Raw genomic sequence first — 24028 nt, forward strand, 5'->3', positions numbered from 1 at the left:
GGACACGCAGATATAACAGAGCATGTGCTTCTCCAGTGCCTGCATCATAGAGAATTCATACTAGCTTCCTCTCACCTTTATTCTGTACATACCCAGGGCGCACTGGATAATTCTACAGCTCCTTTCTGTTTTCAGATACTAACCCCGCTACGGTATATAATATTCCCAGGTTTGGTGCAGCAGCGCTGAAAATTTGTTCGATGAGGACCTGTGCTATAAATCTAGATTTAATGAGCACCTTGTTTGCCATATTACAGTGCTTTGTAACTTGATTGATATGTCTTCCACATACTAATTTTTTTATGTTTCCCAGGGGTAGGCAACCTTGGCTCTTTTATGACTCGTGGACTTCAACTCCCAGAATTCCTGAGCCAGCATGGCCCTATACACATCTAATGATCCTACCCCATCTTTCTTGCTTTCCATATATACTTTTTAATTTTTAATTCATACTGTATATCTTTTATATCTTATAGCTTTTCACATTTCAGTTAGATTTAGCTATTCATACTTTTGCAGAAATATGCAAATTTGCATGTTTCATTATATTCCCAAACAAAGTCTACACCTATAGGCTCTCCACTTATAGCTAGCAAGTGTAGTCAGGTCCTCAATCTATTGAGTACATGGGCCATACATTTATATTTTCAATGTTGCAATCAGTCTTTGAGCTATAAGAAAGGCACAGAGAATCTGTTTACATTGTCCAGTTGTCAATTAGTTTAAAACAATTAGTTTAAAACAATTCCTGGAACTCAGGTCATAGGGCAGAGCATCAGTGATATAAAATTGAGTGAATTTCCCCCCCCCCTTCCAACTTTTAGTCCCTTATAGAACCCCTGGGGGTTCTGTGGGATAAAAATTCCAGCTTAGATTTATATTTTCAGGCTGTCAACACTTCTAGTTCTTGCTTTTTCATTTTTTTTTCTGTTTCTTTGGTAATAGATGAAGCACTATGCTAGCGGTAAGTTATAGAACAGTGGTGGCGAACCTATGACACAGGTGCCAGAGGCAGCACTCAGAGCTAGGTCCTAGGTCTTCAGCTGGGTTTTATAAAACCTTTTTGCTTTAGGCCTCCGCCGCCGTGTACACACAAAAAAAAGGTTCAATCAATCAGTCAATTTCAACTTCTCGCTGGAAAAAAAAAGATCTTGCAAAGTTGGAATTGATTGATCGAACTTTTTAGTCCCACCCAGTCTGCCATTACCACCGCAGCCACACCCACCCAATGGACCACACCCACCCGGCACCCGACAATGCATAAGTGGGTTTTGGGTTGCAGTTTGAGCACTCGGTCTCTAAAAGGTTCGCCATCACTGTTATAGACTATGTAGACAGCTGAGGCTTTCCAATCATAATACTATATAAGAACCAAATCTCCAGAGTTCTTTTTAGAAACTTAATTCTCCAAATGCTGTAGTTTCTCTCTGCACAGTTTTTCATCTGTGCAAAAGTTACCTGCCCCACTACTAAGAGAGATATGTCTGAGAAAAGTGAACAGGGCTTCCTGGATGTGTTCAGAGTCATTTGCGGAGGGATGCCAGCAAGGCCAATATAACATCACAATGCAAAGTCCACCCCTTTGCAAAGTGCATCATGATGTCATATACAGAATGCCTTTTTGATTCTCCATTAGAAATCCCACAGAACATGAAATTATTGTAAAAATGGAGGAAAAATTGGATACAAAGCCCTAGTGACCTAGGCAAGCTCATAGCAGATATCTAAGAAGATTCAAAAGTACATCATAAAGCAATCAGTCTGTAATCACCTTGGAAATAATATAATAATTACGAGAAATCAGCATGAATTTGTCATGAATAAGTCTTCCAAGATTAACTTCATCTCATTTTTTAATAGATGTGGGAACATTGTAGACATAATATATATTGATTTCAACAAAGCATTTTGTAGAGCATCAGTCTGATCAACAAGCTAGTTAATTGTGGCCTGGATGGTATGACATTGAAATGATTACATAGCTGGCTTGAAGGAATGCTCATCATGGTTCTTTATCACACTGGACTGCAATGTCAAGTGGGATACCCCAAGATTCTGCCCCAAGCCTTCTATTATTCAATATTTCTTATTGATATTTGAATAAACAAAATGCTTTTTATTTGCATCTGGAAAACAGAAGGATTTAGCTGATAAGCTGGAAATAATACTAAAAATAATCTTACTGGAATGAAAATAATAATATGAAATTTAACATATAGAAAGTATAAAATTCCTTAAATAAACAACAAACAAATATCCAATAATTTCTCTCTTGGTAATAATTCTTAAAAAAACATTGTTAACTGGCAAAACAAATAGAATCATCTGTATGCAAAAATGTAAATAAAATTATAGGTTGCATTAACAAATTAACAGAGTTTCCAAATACAGGAAATTATACTGGATGTGTTTAAATGTAGACTAGCTAGATCCATCAGGAATATTTTAATCTGGATCCCTGAAGTAAATAGGAAATTGGATCCAATGACCTAAATGGTTCCTTCTAATATTTTTATTCCTGATCACTTCCTGAGAGTATGCTGAAATAGATTTGGAAGAAATTCTATATAACCCTGAATTTTTATTGTTGTTCTTTAATAGAGGAGTATGGATTAACTATACAGAATAAAAGTGAGAGTTGACAATGCTAAAAGATAAGAATGCCAACTGTGTTGAACACACAGCAAGCAGTTTGCAAGGATCTGCTTTTGTTGTCTCAAATTTGAAAGAAGAAATTGAAGATTTGCAAGCTGAATTTGAGGGGTTGTTATCAGTCCACTTCCCACTGTGCTGCAACTATATTTACTTGCTAACCTCCTTTTTTTTTGGCATTCAGAGCTTGTTTGCTGTAAAAACGTAACAGTGAGAAATGTGTACATAATAAATATAATTCTCTAGCGTACTCTCTGTGACAAGCTTTCATCAGGTGGATCAGCTGATCAATGTGTAGAAAAGCATAGGGAATATGATCATGATCAAAAGCCAAGGTTAGCTGCATCTGCCAGGTCCCCTGAAATAGATGGAAGACATGAGATTTCACATCTTCAGCTGTTTTTTGTCCTTGTTTCCCACTTTCAAATATGAAATAGCAATAAGGCATCCATCTACCTGACAGCCTTTTATGTTCACTTTCAATCACGGACTGCAGAATATTTCTTTTTCAGGTTTATTCTGATTTGGCAGCCCTTTTATTGCCCTCTCACTTTCGAGAAATTGAAAGACTGTAGACAGATATCATTTACTTTCCCTGAGCACAATTTTTGTTGTTGTTTGCTTCCTTGCCTTAAAAAAATTAAACAGAACCTCGTTTTCTGTTGTCTGCATTTTTATCCGGTGAGACTTTATCTTCTCCACCAAAGAAGGCTTGTATTTCTCATCAAAGAACTGAATGGAATTTTGATTGCTCGATTTAAAACTGAAGTTTTTTGTATCAATGCAGGGACTCGGTAAAAACCTGGGAAAATAAATGTTACAAATGTTAAAAATTAATTACATATAGTCTTAACTATAGTAATTGGGACCAATATGGTCGTAAAGCACATCACATGGCCACCGTTTTTTATGACAACAATTGTGGCAGTCTCAGTTGTCATGAAGGAAAATCGTGCATAGTCGCAGTGTCCCATGGTCACACAAGCACCCTCCTGCCAGTGTCCCCATTGACTTTGCTTACGATCACATGACCATGGGGACACAAAACCAAAATCTGCCTAAATTAACTAGTACAGATTTTCCAGCCACTTAAGCTCTTTCAGACTAAGCCTCAAACCCAGCTCCTTCGTGGGACTCTGGCTAAGCTTCAGACCCAGCACCTCCACGGGACTCTGGCTGGCCCTCCAGGTTCTTTTCCTTGAAGAGGTACAATCTAAATTCATCAGAGCAGCTTTCCAGATACTTTGCTGTATCTCAAATGCACATATCCAACTGAAGGCAGGTATGATAAAACTTTAGTCAAGAGTAGGCCTAGTTTCTATATGTTGTTGTTGTTGTTAATTGCGAAGTCATGTCCGACCCATTGCGACCCCATGAACAACGTTCCTCCAGGTCTTCCTGTCCTCTACCATCTTCTGGAGTCCATTTAAGTTCACACCTACTGCTTCAGTGACTCCATCCAGCCATCTCATTCTCTGTCGTCCCTTTCTTCTATTGCCCTCAATCTTTCCCAGCATTAGGCCCTTCTCCAGTGAGTCCTTCCTTCTCATTAGGTGGCCAAAGTATTTGAGTTTCAACTTCAGGATCTGGCCTTCTAAAGAGCAGTCGGGGTTGATCTCTTCTAGGACTGACCGGTTTGAACACCATGCAGTCCTTGCAGGAGTCTTCTCCAGCACCATAGTTCAAAGGCCTCAGTTCTTTGGTGCTCAGCCTTTCTTATGGTCCAGCTAGTTTCTGTATACCTTTGGTTAAATACTGAACATGAGTAGGATGGGTAAATTAGGTTATACGTTCCTTATAGTATTAAAAAATCTATGTGAAAGCTTTGATCAAAGTCATGATGGCCCATTGAGGTCAATGTCCATGAACCTGCTGGTGACAACCTTGGCATATGGAACTTTATACTTTTAGAGGAGTAAATAATTAAAACAAAGAAGGGTGCAATAAAAAAAATTGAAGGCATTATGATATTGTGGAAAGAAACTGTTACAGCATACTGATGATACTAAAACCTAAACCTATGAAGGGCCTCATTCAGAAATTTAATGTAGAGGCTAAATAGGAGAGGAGAAAAGTCAAGTCCTGTGGCACCCCATAGAAGAGGGGCCTAGAGAGTGACCTCCTGTGTTTCATGATTATATTCGGCAGGGGGTTTGCAGATCACATGTCATTGATAAATGTATGATATGTAGGCAAATGTATGCCTTTGTTAATTTATAGGAATAAATAAATATAATAAAGTGAATAAACTTAAATTACAAAATACATATAATCCTCATTTAATGACCGCAATTGGAAGCGGTCATTAAGGGAAGTGGTGGCCAAGTGAAAAATCAGGTGACCATGACTGTGCCTATGATTTTATTTCAGCTTTCCTTTATTTTACAGCAGTGGTTCTCAACCTTTTTAATGCCGCGACTCCCAACCGGTCGTAAGTCAAGGACTACTCAACCAGTCGTAAGTCGAGGACTACTCAACTGGTGCAGCACCGTTTGCAGAATGGGACTTTTGGCGGTCTCAGCAGGGCAGAGACAGCCTGGACAATTCCTATTGGCTTTTGAAAGCCAATAGAATTAGACTCTATTCAAGAGAGTCTATTCTATTGGCTTTCAAAAGCCAATAGAATAAAAGGGAGTAGCACAGCTAAGGAAAAGGGGGAAAAAATGGCAGACTGCGTTGTTTGGCGACCCCCGTGAAATGGTCGTTCGACCCCAAATGGGGTCCCGACCCACAGGTTGAGAACCACTGCTTTACAGTGTCAGAAGGATATGACCCCAAACAGCTGAGTGAGGAAATGAAGCATAGGACAATGCGTACCAAATGACTTTAATGGCAAAGGGATGACTGAGAGTTGCTGTGAAGCAATGTGGCCATTGGTCTCAAGTTTCTTTTTCATCAGTGTCATAATTGAAAATGGTTGCTAAATGAGGGACTATCTGTGTTTTTCACAAGGGTGAAGGTTGATCCTGGAATATTATAAAACTAGTATATAATAAAAAATAAAGTACGTATGAGAATAAAAAGAATACTTAGTAAATGGTTCAGCAGAGAATAGGACAAGGATGTATGATCGTCTTTTGGTTAATTAATGTCCTCAGGGAATGCTTGTGGTAATATATTAAAGGTATGTTGATATTGAGAAATGCATATATGTCTATTTTTATATGCAGATGATGAACTTGTTCACTGAGAACCAAACTTATTTTCATTGACTATTAGAAATAGTTTATGATGCAACAAAGCATATGAATCTGTATGTGTATAAATATTATTGTCATTATCAGAGCTTTAATTTACTTCTTCGTAGCAGATTACTACACTGAAAGTGTTATAATAATACTTTAATCTTGCTACTGAATTGCTGTATATAAGTATTAAGAAATAATTAGAGGTAGTGGGTTTCCGTAAACGATACTTGTAATTATTCTGTTGTAAAAATGTGATGCTGCTTTGCTCTCAGTGCTATAATGTTTTGGTCATTCAGAATTTCCATAGTCAAGACGGGAATAAAGAACCCAATTTAAATCATCAGTTCTGAGGAAGAGACATCATGTTATCTAGTTTTATTTCACTGGAAACTATTTTATTCTTAATATGCTTTGTTCCTTTATACTTTTTGCATTTAAATTCATTACACCTCACTGAAGAAATTTCAGAAATAATTCTGAAAACATTGATGACTCTAACCTGAATATAGGCTTATAGTTAAACAATGGTTCAATTGAAAGGATCTTTTTTTCCTTCTTAACTGAACCATTGTTTGAATAAATTAATTTTAATTATGTCTTACTTGATTGCAACATCTGGCTGACCTTGTCTGGGCCGTGAAGTTAAGCTAACCAAGGCCAGCCCTTGTATGGCAGACCAGCAGAGAATACCAAAACTGCAGCTTAGACTGGAAGAAGATAGTGGCTAATTATTTATCTGTCATTACCAAGAAAATGAGATAGGTGTATCAGAAAGTTTGATGTGAAGATAATTTCATTTTAAGCTCAGTGTGTATATACACTAGAACTTTCCCTCTGGGTAGAAAAATACCATTCCACTAGGTAGGAGAAAAAAGATATGTTAATAAATAGCGAGAAAAAGTTCTTATCAAAGAGAAGTCTCAAGTCTTCATAAAATCAACTAAAATCAGAGATAATACAATACTGAATATTTTTGAAGTCAACCTTTATAAATGAGGTAAGTAGTAATTCTAGATATTCCTTTATTTATTTATTTTTTAAATTCAATTAATGGAAACCTTGGAAGCAATTAACAATAGCTAATATCTTTAAAAATCAAAAACAAAAGGAGAACGGTGGGAACAGAGGATGAAGAAAACATATAATTATTTTCTTTGTGAAGAAGGAAAAACATTGGGAACAAACAATGCCAAGAGGGCTGTAAGGCAAGTATAACATACAGAAGTACAACAGTGGAGATATTTTTTTAAGCTGCAATTTTATGAAGACTTCCTTTGGATAAGCCCAACTGAAGTCCTTGCGAGAATCTTATGCACAGAATCCAAACATAGTTATTTTTCATTTACTTAGGCTGCAATCATATCTCTTTGAATAATACCTGAGGAGAACATTGTATTCAGGGAATACTACAATCCAGAAGAAAAAACTCTAATCTTCTAAAATTGATGTAAAAAAAAAAGCTTGAAAGGATGCATGATGTAGACTAGATGGGGATAAGATATGAAGTACTGAGAATCTGAAGGATCTGCAGTGTCCAGAAAATACAATGGAAAAACTGTTTTTTCCACCTTCCCAAAAGTCCTTTATAATATCCACCTAGTTGAGTACTGTTTGACCTCCTTCCTGATACCTTGGAGTTGAATAATGTTGAACCTCTTACGCAATCTTTAAACAATTAATCTCTCACTTCTGAGTTTCTTCTGGTTATTAACTTTCCTTAAACAAACAAGTTCTTTCTGTGTCCATGAAACTGACTTAGACTTAGATTTAGATCTGTGCTGAAGACATATCAAGTCATGATTGACTTCCAACAATTCCAGTCAGATCTTTTTTGAATTGTTTCAGTAACAGTGTCATTCCTGTTACAGAGTTGGGTTGCTAGCCTGGCAACCAATCTTCTTCTCTCATTAAGGCTTAAGTCCAGAAATGTCTATCTGAGGGTGGCGTCTGTTTCCTTAAACTGATATGTTAGATTTAACACCAGCTGGAACAGTTCCATTTAACGTGTGATTATGCAGTGATGGATTTTCTGTTTGGATTACTGCAATGATCTGTGCAGAAGAGAATATTGGGGCTGAACAATTTGAGCAGACTAGAGTATGCTGATTGATTAATTGTACCATTGAATCAGTGTTGCGTCCTGGCATTGCCTAAACCAATACCTGCAGTTTTCTTGGCAAGATTTCAGAAGCAACCCTTGCTTCCTTTCCAGGGCTGTGAAATAGTGAATGGCCCAAGGTCACCCAACTGGCTTTGTGCCTAAGGCAGAACTAAAATTTGCAGTCTCCCAGTTTCTACCTATGTGCCTTAACCACTACACCAAACTGGCTTATGGTTGTTTACCCGTTTAATTTTTTTTCCTAATAGTTTCTGGTCCATTTATGAATACAATTTAGTATACTGGTAAAAGTTGTTTGAACTGCATATTTTAATGTTATTTCCTAACTGGCTTAACAAATCATTCTCATTTTTTTTGTTTTTTTGCTCCAAAGTATTGGGATTCCTAAAGTTCACATTCTCACATTACAATGACAAGAAAACCTTTTTATATCAATATAAAATATAATATAATGAATATAAAACAGTATAATCACAAATAGATTAATTCCATATTGATAATGTATCATAAAATACAGTACATTTTAGCAGCTTTCAACCTAAGAATGGAACTCTGGAGTATTTGCAGCCTTATCTGAATTCAGTTTCATATCAGTAAATGTTGAGCAAAAGCCAGTTTGGTGTAGTATTTAAGGCAGCATGATGAAAATTAGGAGACTTTGAGTTCCTGTCCTGCCTTAAGAATGAAACCAGCTGGGGGACCTTGGGCCAGTCACTTTTTCTCAGAAGGCAACAGCAAAATACTTCTAAGAAAAGTTGCCAAGACTGATTTGCCCACCAAACTGTGCACTTAAACAAAAAACAATTATTTCTGAAATAAAATGTTCACACAAGAAATCAATATTCCATGACCAAAAAGTCCTCATGTAGAATAGTTTATGTGATTACATTAAAGGAGTATTCCCAATTTTTTAGCATGACACAAATCAAATATTATGCAGTATATGCGAAGATCAGAAAGGAAAATAACTCATTACTGTCTTCCTCTAGCTATTTTTTCCAAATACCCTCCAAATATTTTTTCTTCCTCATCTTGAAGGTTGTGAGTACAGAGAGCAGTGGAGTACAAGATTAAATTATTGCTGGAGATTGCTAATTCTCAAAGAGTATTTTTCAGGTAAACCATATTGCAAAACTATTTAAGATATTTCAGCCACTTTGCACCCATAAATTTTAATTCAAAAGCCACTGTGTTCAACCAAATGGAGTCTTTGGACTTCAGGAATTAGATTTTTAACTTGGATACGTGTACTACAGCAATAAAATTGCTCCAGAGCAGATAAATAAGTACATAATAGGTAAAAGATGACATATACTCACTGAGTTATCAGAATAGATCAGTGAATGGCATCAATGTATCTAAAACAAACAATTGGAAAAAAGGAAAAGGATGCTAAAAGCAAGGAAGAGGAGACAGAAAGGAAAAAAAATCATAAGATACAAAGAAGGAGGTATGAAATGACTCATTTTAGAAATATTCTAAAGAAAAGTAAACTAGTAAATTAAGGAGGCTAGACTGTTTATGACTATGAACCTGTTTTGATTCAATGCACACCAAAGTCTTTTAAAACTATTTGTTAAGTCTTATTTTGAGCTAGTACTATTATTTCAGCCTGATGTTCTGAGATCACATCTTACCTTTCCATTCCAAAGCACCATTGGGAATGTTTTCTATATACATGAATATGAGTTTTTTTTGAGCTTGCCAGTGCATGCGAAATAAATATCAGATTTACAATATGCACAAGGAACTGAAATTATGATTAATTCATTTCCTGAGATTATCATGTATGGTAAAAACTACCTCGAGGCTTTTCTTTTAGTGTGAAATATTAAAGATTCAGCAGTTCACATTATTCATATTGTAAATCCTATGAGTTTCAAAGAGGCTTTCATTTGTTACAGAATTTCTAAAACTGGCAGGTTAAGCATTCTAGAACTTTAACCAGTGAGAGAATTTCAGAATGCAAAGAAATTATTCTTTGCTAAACGCTAATAGGAATTCTTTTTTTTAATCAGTTATTAAAAGTACATAACAAAAATGGATAGAATAAATTGATAATGTGATAGGTTTTTTTAAAAAAGTTCATACTGTTTTCTAAATAATTTTGTGTGGTCTCTGCTAGAGTAAGGGGACATGTGAAGAGGGAGCCAAGCTTAGAATCCTTGCACAATAAGAAGCAGTGCAGCTCTTCCTCCCACTCAACTCCTGAAGCCTTATCTTACCATTCCCAAGGAAATGCAGTTAGTTTGGTGGATTCTTGTAAATTAGGCATGCAACAATGGAAAAAGTAACTTTCACCAACTCATGATACCTCTCTAATTTCCTGTACTTGACATTTTGATACTGATTACAGAAGGATTTGGCAAGAAAAGTTTAAAGGGGACAGTAAATAACAACACCCCCCCCCCAGCATGGACACATCTAGGTTTCAAAGAACCCACCACTGCTAATGGAGTCAACTTTTTGCAAGATACACAGAGTCAAGTCATGCCTTAAAGAATGTAGAGGAAAACAGAAACCAAAACTTCAATACCATTTTAAAAAGCTCCACTAGCAATAAGAAGATATCTTAGTAGATATTTGTATCCAGCTGAAGATTTATATAGGCTGGTATGATGTGATATCTGCACATCATTTAAACTCCTCCTGTCCTGTGCTCATGCCAACTGGACTTCAAGCTGGTTTAGGAAACTCCTGTCTGGACCAAGATATTTTGGCAAGAACATGAAAGATAATCACTATGGGGATAGACTGCCATATCCTCCCATTGGTTAAGAACCATGATGACACAATGGCTAGAATGCAATACTGCAGGCTAATTCTGCTGACTGCCGGCTGCCAGCAGTTTGGCAGCTTGAATCTCACCAGCTCAAGGTTGACTCAATCTTCCATCCTTCCGATGTCAGTAAAATGAGGACCCAGATTGTTGGGGGCCATATGCTGATTCTGTAAACTATTTAGAAAGGGCTGTAAAGCACTGTGAAGCAGTAAATGTTATTGCTATTGGTTAAGACCCATTTGGTATGCTCCCAACTTTTCTTATCCAGGAAATAAACTGTGCTTTCCTTTCTGAGAAAGAAAATTTAATTTAAATTTTAATTTAATCTAAAGTTAAATTAATGTATATAAAATAGTTTAAAGCATCAAAGTGAAGATTCATGAATAAATAAAAAGCATCTTTAAGTAAAACAAAACAATGAAGCATGTACACTAATGTTTCATCCCCCAGACCCCCAACTAACCCAGCTGATCAGAACAATGGTGATAAGATAAACTTGTGGGTTTATTCTTTTACAAAAGTTGTGTGTGATCACTACCTATGAGGAAAATAAGAAAGTAATTATACTTTTAAAAAAAACATTCCAGGTTTCAAATTGACGGTCTCATTTCTCTTAGCCAAAGATTTTAGACACTGTGCTATTTCAGCACACTTGTAAAGATAGGAATATAAACATTAACCTGTATGATTAATAGTGGCTCAATTGAAGGAGTATTTTTTCCGTTGCGAAGGAGCCAGTGAACTACCAAGATTGGTCTGCAACAAAGTGATGTGTTTTCTTTCAAATATGAGCACTTGAGATGATATAATCAAGAAAGAACTTTAGAAGCAGCACAGAAAAATGGATCTGAGTTTGCTTTGAAGTTGATTAATGGAGATCAATGCCCAAATCATACAAAACTACCAAGGATTCAACAAACAATCTAACTGCACAACTGGGGGGCAAATACATGTTTTTAAGCCATGCAAACTCAAAGGATGGAACCATTCAAATATCTCTGGGAATGCTGGTCAAGAGACAGATGCTGTGACAAGACAGCTAGCTTCTAAGTCCCACTAGGTGACACTGCTAAATTGTGGGAACTTAAAGGTCCCCCAGTCTGCTCAATCATATTGGACAGGCGAAAAACACTGGAGACAAGCTGTCCTTCAGATAACCAGTCCCCATGCCATCCACAAAGATCTCTGTAGTTGATCACAGCATCTTGAATGGTATTCAAAAGCCAAATGATATGCAGTGCAGTTGGTGGAGCAGTAATGACACATCCTGCTTGTGTTACTGCATTTTGGACCAGCTGTTATTTCCAAATGGTTTTGAAGGATAACCCAATGTATAGAACTCATTACAGCCATCTAATCGTGATGTGACCAGGGCATGAGCAACCATCTGAAGGGTTTCCCATTCTGGGAATGGATGCAACTGGTACACAAGATGAACTGGATGCAAAGATCCAATTGATTCCATGATGCCCAAATAGAACTCTTCACTAAATAAATTTAAAATATGTTACACTATTTAAGCAGCTTCTGCTTTCTTCTACCCTTTTTGTGGTCTCTAAACAGATCACGTCACCATGTTACAGGACAGGACTGCCCATGTTGAACAAGTTCTAAAGTAAAAATATTTTTGAAAACCTTTCCAAATACATAGCTCCATCTAGTGAAATCTCAGTTTAACAGAGCAGACTTTGGCAAATTTACATCTAAATAGTCTTTTGAAATAGTAGACTAATTCAATGCATATTGTGAAGGTAGAGATAAATCGAGATCAATTTAATCATTCTCAGTGGTTTCTGTCATTTGCTATGGTAAGCAATCCTAAAGAAAAACAGCATTATCCTGCAGAAGACAAGCTTTTATATTTAAGAGACATTTAAGAGTAATGGCTGTTTACTGTAGCTAATCTGTTAAATTTCAATGTATTTCACTCATTGCTGGTGAGACAGCATTTCTGTAGGATAGACATACACAATTTGAAGGACGAGGTCAAAAGACTCGGGTGTGGCATTCACTCTGTTTTTGTAGTTTTTAATGTAATGAAAGATGCAAAATATTAAATGAGGAACCAAAGATTAACCATATTACACAACCGATTGTGTAAACAAAATTATTTGAAATATAATTCTTTTTCCTGTCACCACCTGTTATGTTTAAAGTGCTAGCCCTGATGTATCCTTGATTTGGGCAAGTTTTATCCTTGGGCTGGAAGAGGTTTCCAAGGGTTGCCTACCTGTGCCTCATTTTAAAAATCAGTTGTGACATGCAGCCCAGCTAGGAAACAGCTGACAGAGACATAAAATGTTACAGTAACAAGTTCACAACCAGTAAAGAATGAGGTATAAGATCTCTAATGCTTCATGATACGGCATGCAGCCTGTGGCCACTAATAAATTAAAATGACCTATTCATGAAATGCTGTGGGCAACCTGAAATGTTTCTTGGTTCAGCCTTCAGAACATCCCAGGAAATATCTACAGTCTCATTGCATCCATTATAGCTTTTCATGTGGTGACAGCAGGGCCTACAGTTAATTTAGTAAAATCGGTGTTTAATCTCTGGCTTGTACTTTACTGTGTGTTTTATCTTGGCATCTCCAATTCATCGATCTCTGACTAGTTTGTTAAAGGAATATTTGCATCTGCCTTAAATTATTTAATGCTGTGACTTCTTGGTGTTTCCATACAGCCTAGGCTTCTCGGTTGCATTTTTTGCATGCCCTATCTTGTTATCATTCCTCCTTACATTGATGTTTAGATGTTTTGGATGTCACAGTTTATTCATATAGACAAGATTAAGTTGTAGCATCAGCAAAATAAACAGATTATTTGTAATATTACAAGGGAGCAAAATTAAAGCAATAGTCAGGTGAGCGCTGAGATGGGAAGACCTAGAAATAATGGAAAAAATTGGGAAAAAACAGCTTTTTTCTCATTTTTTTCCAAATGGCTTTCCCCCAATTTTTCCAGTTTTTTTTCCAAACCGTCCCATCTCTAGGGCTGCATAATCTTTTCTATTTATCATTAATTGTATTAATTGTAACTATAAAATTACTATTGCAAAGAGATAGAGGGGGGAGAGAGGGAGAGAGAGAGAGAGAGAGAGAGAGAGAGATTAAAAATAGATGATATGTTTATGTCATCGATGATTAATTTAAACTCTTAATTATTTCATTAACCTTTTTGGATAGTGACAAACGGTGACTTTGCAATTAGGGAGATCAGGTTTGTTGTCTTGGGCAAAGACATTTTCCATAAATGCAAGCTGCCTTTTAATGTACTTCCTTAGACAGTAATTAAAAAAGCAGTAAACTCGATGTAATATATAGCCATACAAAATAAAGGGATTTGATATCTTGTATTTTAGTTATTTGCTTATATCTGTAAGTTGTGGCACTGATTCATAGAACACAAGACTATGACATGCAGTTTCTCTGTCACTGATAGAACAAGATAATTCAGACGTATTAGCTTAAATTATGTAAAGATTTTGCATAAGGCATTTTGCTCATCTTCTTCCACATTCCAACTATACACAATTTTTCCTAACCATGAGAAATCATGATGCATATTTCTTCATTGATTCCCTCCCAATGGATGACCATGCCTTCACCTTATCCCACCTTATCTGCCATTTTTTTGTGGAGTAAGGAAAGTGGATTAAGAAAGACTCAATGGAACCTTTCCCCACATGAAAATAGATCTGGCTATTGCAAGGTGGATTGCAATAATATCAATGTTTGGTTGTTTATTTACATTATTTATATGTTGCCCACTCTCCAAACTTCCCGCCTGTATTCCTCTAAATAGTGTTGCTTTCTGAAGTTACAACTTCAACAGATAATTATATTTGATATAGTCATTCACTATGGCATTGTTCTTGAGACCAAAAATATTTTCATAGTCCCTCTCACATCTTGTAGTGGCCATCTGAGTGAGGATCACCACTATGTCAATTTCTGCATACACCTATTGTCTTTTATTTCATTTTCAAATAAGGCAGCATCTATTTTCATCATAATTTTTGTAAATAGACATCAAGCAGGGATGTTATGTTTAAGCATTGCTCAGAATAACCTATAGTCACCATCAGGGTTGAGCCAGTGTAATACTTCAACATTTATAATAAATGTTGCGTCGTTGCATAATATATAGTTGATCTCCATCTTGGATGCCCTATTAGGAAAATTACAAATCCAGCACTTCTTTGTGCCATCTTGAAATAAATGTTCATCACATACAATTTCTGTGATTCAGCAAAAATTATAAGGTGTTTACCACTTTCAGTTTGGTCATCATCTGAAAATTTGCACATAGCTCTTTCTGCTTGTTTGGATCTCTTTGACAATTTATCAATCTTTTCGTAGGTTGGTTGGCTTAACCAATGTTCAAGTTCATTATGGGAAAGTTCAATTTCATCATCACCAATGCTGATAGAAAAATTATATGTATAAAATTTAATTTTATAGGAAGGTGCAACCTGTGAAATCAGACAAACATTTTTTTCTTAAGCATTAACTACAGATAGTCCTTTTTAACAACTATCTCATAGAGCAACCTTTCACAGTTACAACAATGATGAAAATAAATACAATTATGGCCTATCCTCACATTTGTAACATTCACAGGTGTGGATACCTGGGAAACTATTTGGGTGAGAAATGTCAAATTTACACAAGCACAGAATTTAAGGGAGAATTTTTATAAAATGTTTTATAGATGGCACCTTGATCCACAAAAAATGTCTTTTATGTACCCCGACTTACAACCTAAATGTTGGAGATGTGGTTGTATGGATGCTACTTATTATCATATTTGGTGGTCGTGTAGAGAGATAAAAGCATTTTGGATTAAGATATGGTGGAATATCCAGAGAATTTTTAAAAGGAGGGTAAAATTTACTCCACAATTATTTTTGTTAGGTATAGTTATTGATTGTGATACAAAGGAGGTTATATTGATGTTAAATTTGATTACAGCTGCGAGGCTGTTAGTAGGACAATATTGGAAGAAGGAATCTTTGCCTACATTGCAGGAGTGGTTTCTTAAAGTGTCTCATTTGGCGGAAATGGCAAAGATTTCGGCTTTCTTAAAGGGACAAACGCAAGAGAAATTTCTTGCTGTTTGGGATAAATGGATAAAATTCATACAATTTAAACTTGATATAAAAAATATTATATAGTTTTCTCATAATTTTTAATTATATATACATATATTTTTCATTTTATATTCTTTTTTTTTAAATATAAATTTTTTTTAATTTTTTTAAATTAAGCCTATATTCTGCTCTGGGAGGCCCTGGGGGGGGGAAGGGGGGTTTGGGTAGGGGTGGGGGAAGGGGGTTTTTTGTTGGGTAATGTTTGTTTTTTATTTGTATATGTTGTTTTTTTGTTTCTGTATTGTCTTTTATTTTCTGTAAAATTTATAAAACTTTTTAATAAAAAAAAAAAACATTCACAGGTGTGTAAAGTAAAAGAAAGCTGATGTAGGGTCATACTTAGCCACTGCTTCACTTAACTCAACCAGGTTGCCAGATTGTAACGAGGACTACGTGTATATAATTCTTGCTTTTAGTTTAGGATTTATAATGTTTTGTAATATTTTACATCTAAGATTCTGCTTATTGGATTGGTTGCAGATTTTGTTAATGCTATTTTTGGCCTATAACCATTGTCTACCTGGCTGCCTGCCTACATATGTATCTGTCTGTCTGTCTATCATCTGTCTGTCTGTCTGTCTGTTTATCTATCTATCTATCGATCGATCTATCTACCTACCTACCTACCTACCCACCCACCCACCCACCCACCCACCCACCTATCTCTCTCTCTCTATCTATCTATCTATCTATCTATCTGCATTAAATGTGAACTACAGTAATGTGATAAGGAAAAAATAAACAGCATATAGATATTATAGATATTAAACAGCAAATGCTTGTTTTAATGTACATACAAGATAATTTACAATATTTTCTTCACTGGCATGAGAATCTTTCATGTAAGCTAAATCAAATTCCACAAAGATTGAATTTTTTCCCTGTGGGGCTGGGGACTGTTAGGCTCTGTCTCAGGTTACAAGAGGGGTGGAAGACAATGCCCTAGCCTCAGAGGGAGAGATGCAGTCTCAGAGTCATCTCTCTTTTCTTTCAGAATATGTCATACCCATCAGCTTTCCAATTTCAGCACAGTAATGTTGGGAGAGATAAAAATGGTGAATGGCTACAGCAAAACTCTTTATTTGTAAATGTGCCTGTTGGTTCAGAAAAAAAGAATCTAAAATGTAAAAATACGCACAGGCAAACTAAGGATTTATACTGTGTATCAGTATCTGAAATTTCCTGGTGTTCTCCCACACATACACATACTTACGTACAGCCCAATATCTTGGAACAATGTATATTCATTTTCTACAATTCTTTAAGTAAGTTTATATTAAATACAGTACGGTTATATTAGTACTAAACTGTTAATGCAATATAAACATTAATTCTCTTCTGTTCAGTGTATTAGCTATGTAGAGATATAGAGATTCCTAATCAGACTGGACAGCATTCCAGATTCAATCTATAAAAGATGCTTTGGAATGCACACAAGTGCAAATATAGCACCTTCTGCAGCACCTTATAACAAATGCATCATTTCCTGGGATCACGTGTGGCTACTTTAAATTGCTGCAGACAAGTGCCAGGTCCATACCTTGTCCATCCTGAAGCACCTTTCTGAGATCTAACACAATGAATTAAACAGCCTTGAAGGACTGAAAAATCTGATCAGGCTCTCATTTTGGGAGATACAGCAAAACTGCTCTTGATGAGAAGTCTTTCTGATAATGTGTTCCATGAACCCTATATGTGCTTCTGTAAAGGATTTGATTTCAAATATTCAATGTCTGTTTGACCCTGATTTTCTTGGGTTACTTTGAATATACATAAAAGAAAATAGCTATATAATAATGGTCTATTATTCTACTGCATAACTCTCATTTCCATCAGTAAATGGAAAAAAACTCACAATAATGATTTATCTCCTGGACCTATTCATGTTCTGAATAGATGTGCTTTTCTTAGACTGTTTCAGACAGCTACATCTTCTGCCATTGAAATCTCTCAGTTCCAGTTTATTAGAGAGTTTTTCTATAAAAAAAACACACGTGGCATGTCAAAAATATTCTTTCCTTCTATCTAAAATTCCAGATCCTTATTCCTTCTCAAACCACAGGCATTTGGGATGGGGTGACCATATGAGTACATCTTATAATGGGCAGAGATATATGTTTGTGTGCACTTGCCATGCCACAGGGTATTTATTCTTGGATATTCATATTAATGGGCATAGAAAGACTAGTTCTCAGCTTATGATAAATAGCTACTCATCAATATGTAGAAGTGCTGCATAGTATAATGTTTCATTCCTTTAATTTCCCTTTGGTAAATAAATCTGTTCTCTAAGTAGACGGCAGCTCTACAATATTAATGTTGCTATGTGTAAAGGGGGAGGGATTTTCAAGAACTATGCTGGAAATAGCATTTATTCAGCATTCAGAAAATCTTCTTAGGGAGGAAAGTTTTATTTATCTAAGTAATTTCAGATTCTGGCGAAGTTACTGTTTTAAAAATCTCTTGCTAAATGTCCCTTATATAGTAGACTAGTTGGATTGCAGTATTATTCTTGATCTTTGTCTCACATTATCCATTGTGCTTCCTCTTCCGGCTTGTGGCTCCCCCCTTAAGCGTCAGGCCATTGGCGAGAAAAGAACGGTCAATTTAGGAAAACTTTTTGGTTTGTTTCAGTGCAATGGCTTTATGTTTGTAAACCAAGCCAAATAGCATATTCTTATACACATCTGATCAGAAGTTGTCCTACTGAGTTCGATAAGGCTGATTCCCAGGGTTTCAATATTAAATTTTCTCCTGCTTTTCTGTAGTTGTAGTCAAGGTTGCTGAAATCAGTTAAAATGAGCACGACAATTTTTTTTAAAAAAAGTCAAGGATATAGTTAAACTGATGCAAAGATTATTAACATTAAAAAAAATGCAAAAATGGGATGGCTGCTCTTCTAAGGGAGAATTAAATAGAGGCCCTAACTAGCGCCTGAGAGAATACATTGCACAGCTTGGAGATGTTGCAGGAGAAAACTCTTTCACACCTGTCAGTTAAACCTGCTTCTGACAGCAGGAGGCATTTTCTGGATCACTTCATCTGCTAAACTTAAAAATATAAGCAGGTTTATAAAGGAATGGCAGCCCCTTAGTTAAGCTCTTTTATCCAAGGCGTATTTATTTGAGTCTCACTTCTGAATAGGTCTTTTTATTCCTAAAGATAAGCCTAAAGTAAGTAGACATTTTTAAAGCACTTGGTTCATAAATATTCATTTATATTTACAATAAATATTAATAAATATTCTTTAGCTCAAGTCACGTATCTCCATACTTACATTTTGTACATTTATATTCCACAGTGAGAAACATATCCAATATCTCTTCTAAAACTAAGTTGATATAGTCTAAACTCATATTGGACATGTTTACTGAAATAGGGATTTATTTCCTGATCAATATGCTTAGGAGGTAAAAACTCAGAAAGAAAAAAGTTAAAAATAAAGTTAGAAAAATACAAAGATGCACAGAAATCCTACACAGAAATCTCAGATATAAAGAACTGCATTGTAAAACCATTCTCCATTCAGACATTTTATTACATTACAAAAGGATAAAAAGCCATGTTTTGAATTTTTCCCTAAGAACAGAAATAGCACTGAGTTTAATGTTCTGAAATTAATATAAAAAGATTGCAAAGCAAAGTTTAAGGAAAATGTTAATTATCTTAAACTTAATTACATCCAAATGCATGAATATATAAATATAATTTTATTAACACTTTTAAATAAGAAGAGAAAAATGAACACAAACCAATATAAGGTGAAGAAGAAAAAAATAAAAAGAATGATCACGGAAACAACAAAAAGTGCAGAAAAATGAAAAAAAAATTATAAAGAAGTGGGTTCCAATATTCTTCACTGCAGTTATAACTAAAAATGTTTTAATCTCCCTCTCTAAAATTACATCATATTACTCTTCTTTCTATAATCTATCCTGTCTAATCAGGATGATAAATCACAACTCCATTTTTTTCGTTTTTATGCAAAAACTCCATAAGGGTCTTTCAGTCACAGTAAATGTAGATAATGTCTTTTCTCTAATCAAAGAAGTCAATTTATGCACTTCTGCAAAATCTGTCATCTTCACTAAACATTTCTCCCTAGTGGTTGGAGGGCTGAATCTTTCTAGCTCTACATAAATAATAATCTTGCAGACGTAATCATATATTGAATTAATCCCAAATGCATAATAAAAAGCTTAAAATGCAAACAAAGTGCTTCTCAAGCGCATTACAATAACAAAATTTAGAAAAAGAATAGAACCAAATCAGCAATTCCATACACCATTGTTTTCCAAGGTTTTAGTGGTTTGGGAATATATATGTTCAATGTTTGGGTTCAATCTACTGTTTTAGATCATGATAAGTGTTAATTGATAAATTCTTCCATTTATTTATTTATTTATCTAAGACTGCAGTCCTAAACTCACTTTCTTAGGGGGGAAAAACAGTGAATATATTGGAAATCATGCCTGAATAAGCATCATATTATGCTGTGAAAAATAGTTGGTGGACTTGTAGCTTTTCAGAAATTCCTGTGCTTCCATTCCTAGCACCACCAACACACAGCAACTTCAACTCCTAGCAGCATAATTAAGGAAGGTGGGCCTTGTAATTCAACATCTGAACATTACATATTGCTTACTCTGTAAGCGGGGGTCCCCAACCCATGGGCCACAGACCGGTACTGGTCTGTGGCCTGTTAGGAATGAGGCTGCACAAGTGACAGGAGAGCAAACAAAGCTTCATCTGCACATGCATAGGATCTAGGTTGCGGTGAAATATCCCCCCTGGCCCGGTCCATGGAAACTGTTTCCCTAGTGCCAGGTATGTTGGGGAGTGCTGCTGTACAGTACTATCAGCTGAGGGTCAATATGATGAAATTTAATGATGAGTCAACATGGTTTGCTTTGACATTGCATTTCTTTATTTAATCATTCTTTCAATCTATGAGGCCACCCAATCAACTAGCAATTCAACTGCTATCTTTTTTTTAAAGCTACAGTTCCCTTCCTTCTTCAGCCCAATTTAGAAGGCATCAGGTTGGGAAAGTCTGATGCATCTTAAACATAAATTGGCCTGTTAAATGTAGGTTGTCACTGAAGCTCCCCATGGGTTTAATATCTATATTGGCAAGATAGCTGCTTGTTACAAGAAGATTGACACTTATACAAAGAATATGAAACATCAGTGATATCCACCTGCCCTCTGCATAATTAAAGGAATGGGCTTGTCATTTTAGGACTGCAGTGAGCAGCTTTGTTCAATGTGAACTGAAGCAGAAACAGATAATGAGAGTTTTGTAGCTCTCCATCCTCAAAAAATATTCTCAGTCAAGAAAACATAAAAAAACCTCAACCATTTTCATTCAGAGATATTGCATTGCATTATAAATTCATAACCTGATTCCATAAATATCTTCAAGTGTCTTTAAAATGCCTTCTTGATTCTTATATGGAGAACGGTCCATTAATAAAAAAAAAATGTCAATTTCTTCCAGTACCCCTATAGCAAATTGTTGAGAAGTGATCACGAGAAAAAGTCTACCTAGATATTATACCTCTATATATTAATTCTGAAAGATGATTCTCTCATAAGAGGACAAAATTTCATGGAAAAAAATTGTTAGACATTTATTTATTGGCAGCAAAATGAGGTGTGCCATTGCCTTCTTTTGAGATGCTTTTTTTTTTTTCAAATTCCTAATTACACCCTACAGTTCTGTAATTTCCTTGTGGTCTCCCACCCAGTTTTGACCCTACTCAGCTTTTTGTAAATCATCCAAGATTGAATAAATACTTTCCTTTAAATGGCTAGCAAGAAAAAAAAAACAGCACTGCTATTTAGAGTTCAGTCTTCAGATGAGAGCTTCCAATTTTGCTCACTGTTTACTAGGCTGACTGAAGATAGGTTGCACATTCTGAGAAATAGTGAGACAGTAATTAATTATAACTTTCTGAATACCTCTTTCTGTTTGGATTTTATTAAGGAACTATTGATTTCTTCTTGATGAAAAATGGTATTTTAATAGAAAGAAACAAAGTGAATATGCTGAACATTCAGGAAATTCTGTGGGTTGTGAATCCATCACAGAGAGGATTGGGCAAAGATTACATTTCCAGTTACTCCTGCCCCTAACAATTTCTCATTCTTCCCTCCCAAAATTGATTCTATATCTTTCTCTTTCTTTCCAGTTTAAGCACATAAAGAATACAGCAATCATTCTGCAGGTATTGTGGCAGGAAGCTCCCACTGCCACTGCTTTAATTAGAGTATAGAATTGCTTATAGTTGCAAATCATTAGACTATCCTTGTGTAGTTTCCATTGATCTTAAATAAACTTCAGTATAACTATGCACGGAATGGAAGCCTACAGTTTTAATTGATGCCTGAGGTCATGTCCAGAATTTAACTGTTGCTTATTAACACCAGCAGAATAAACGATATTGCAGTAGGAAATTCAGCAGGCCCCAAAGAAAAGAATTCTAATTTCTTTTTCCCACCATGAAGAATTCTTTTAAATTTAGGCTAGTACAAAAATGGGAATAAGGGGAACTCAGATGGCATAACTGGGTCACCAATAAAAATACAAACGTTCCACTGTGCCTTTTCCCGTTGTTTTAATTGATTCATTATATTTTAGCCAATGCAGAAAACACTGCAGCTGTGCAACAGATGGTCCTGTTTTGGCTGGGCATAAAACAGATAACAGAGCTGTAGCCAGCAGCAGATTCAAATGGGCTGAATGCATGGCACAAAAAGAAAAGTGGAACATGTACAGCAGAAAGGTTAGGTTACAGTAGGAAAGGAGATATTTAGCACAGCCAGCTCTGGATATTACTGAACTCTGATTATGCTACTTTATGCTGTTTGGGCATATGGAAGGACGAGGCCAGCACCAAATACGTGAGATGTGGGGACTAGTAGAATCATAAACATTAAATTTATTAGTGTTCCCAAGAGAGTCTGTTTTAGAAATATGCACTAAATCAGTTAGAGGAACAATGTGAGTTGCATCATAAACATAGAGAAAGACAGTGATGATGTACCACAGTTGAAATGATTACAGCTTTCTGTAGTATGTAGTTTGTTATAGCAAAATGTTCCATTTTTCTACATCAATTTGTAGAAATCATATTTATTTGTCTTCACAAGGATATGAAGGTATACAATAGCAATAGCACTTAGACTCATATACCGCTTCACAGTGCTTTATAGTCCTCTCTGAACAGTTTACAGACTCAGCATATTGCCCCCAACAATCTGGGTCCTCATTTTACTGACCTCGGAAAGATGGAAGTCAGGATCAAACTCCTGGCAATGAGCAGAGTCAGCCTGCAATACTTCATTTTAACCACTATGCCACTATGGCTCATAACAAATAGAACATACTTTCCTCTAGGAACAAAGATGCAAATGGTTTTGCTACATCTCATTAAATTTTTGACTCAGTAGTGTCTGCAAATTATGGTGAAAAATTCAAGACAGTGGCCTGAATGGTGTGATCAAAACTTTTCCCTACTTTAATAAAATGCACATAAAAACAGGTGGACCTTCAATCACACCATAATAACCACCATCTGTTTGGCCACATCTTGTAGACACCTCTGCCTGGCTATTGAATTTTTGACAGTTGGGAGACACGTATTTTAGAATATAAGCATCCCCAATCCACTGAAGTGGACTACTGCTTTCTGGTTGGCCACAATCTATGTCAATGGTTACAAACAGTGTGATTTTGCAAGGGAGCGAAGAGGGTTGTAAATAACAAAACATCATACCAAACTAATGCAAACTCTGCAGTGTGACACTGCTTCGTCTCAGCCTGTGCAACACACAAACAAGATCCTTGGAAGGCTTCCACGTGAGGATACTGAACCAGTTTAAAAGCAGTTTAAGCTCATGGATCCCACAATACTGACTATACTCAGTGTGATTTAATTCTAATTTGGCTGTAGTGTATTAGAAATCCAAGTAAATCTATTTTTTAAAAAGCACCCCTGCTGCTCAGTATTACTTGTGGACTTGCAGGAATTCTTGCCTCTCCCTTTTTTGAGGATCTTGGCCTTAGCAAATCTTCCAAGATGCAGTCTAATAGGAATTATCAGAATATTTTGCATACAACCCAATATA

At 35.8% G+C, this 24028-nt stretch overlaps 1 protein-coding gene and 1 long non-coding RNA gene across 4 annotated transcripts in view; one reads left to right on the plus strand and one right to left on the minus strand.

Annotated features, from left to right (window-relative positions):
- The window catches only part of SASH1 (SAM and SH3 domain containing 1), a 590968-nt gene that overhangs the window by 327390 nt on the left and 239550 nt on the right, over positions 1–24028 (plus strand). The window lies entirely within an intron of this gene.
- On the minus strand, positions 2654–10638 carry LOC120309540. Of its 3 annotated transcripts, XR_005557112.1 has the most exons (4): positions 10496–10638; positions 9279–9317; positions 3109–3454; positions 2654–3010 (listed from the first exon to the last, which is right to left on the minus strand). It is a non-coding gene; the product is annotated as an uncharacterized LOC120309540 (long non-coding RNA). The 3 variants fall into 3 exon arrangements; XR_005557111.1 differs by having other exon boundaries at positions 2654–3454; XR_005557113.1 differs by having other exon boundaries at positions 2654–3454; positions 9279–9351.

The sequence above is a fragment of the Crotalus tigris genome, unplaced genomic scaffold (assembly GCF_016545835.1).
Source record: "Crotalus tigris isolate CLP2741 ecotype Arizona unplaced genomic scaffold, ASM1654583v1 scf7180000018030.5226217, whole genome shotgun sequence".
Taxonomy (NCBI): Eukaryota; Metazoa; Chordata; class Lepidosauria; order Squamata; family Viperidae; genus Crotalus; species Crotalus tigris.